Raw genomic sequence first — 459 nt, 5'->3', positions numbered from 1 at the left:
TTTTTGTTCTTTCCCCTTTCGTCTCATTTGCATTACTTCTTCAGTTTGGCATCACTTCCTCAGGTTGGGTCATAGAATCCTAGAATGGCCTGGGTTGCAAAGGACCACAATGACCATCTAGTTTCAACCCCCTGCTATGTGCAGGGTCACCAGCCAGCAGACCAGGCTGCCCAGAGCCACATCCAGCCTGACCTTAGAGTCCTCTCTTTTTTTTCTATTGTTCCTTCCCCTCCTGCCCACGCACACGCTTAAAATAAATACCAAGAAAAGAAAAAATAAAAGCCAAAAATCTCTAGCTGTCCACCAACCAGTAGGTGACAGATGCTCAGCTTTAAGTGCTCAGCTTCATGACCAGCTCCAAGGACGGAACAGCGCCCGGCTGTCTGCTGGTCACGGCCAACCGCCTTCCGTGCGCGACGTGAGCACAATGGCGGCCACGCCGCTCGCACCGCAGACACC

The sequence above is a fragment of the Meleagris gallopavo genome, chromosome 8 (genome assembly GCF_000146605.3).
Source record: "Meleagris gallopavo isolate NT-WF06-2002-E0010 breed Aviagen turkey brand Nicholas breeding stock chromosome 8, Turkey_5.1, whole genome shotgun sequence".
Classification (NCBI taxonomy): Eukaryota; Metazoa; Chordata; class Aves; order Galliformes; family Phasianidae; genus Meleagris; species Meleagris gallopavo.
This window is presented reverse-complemented; position numbering follows the sequence as displayed.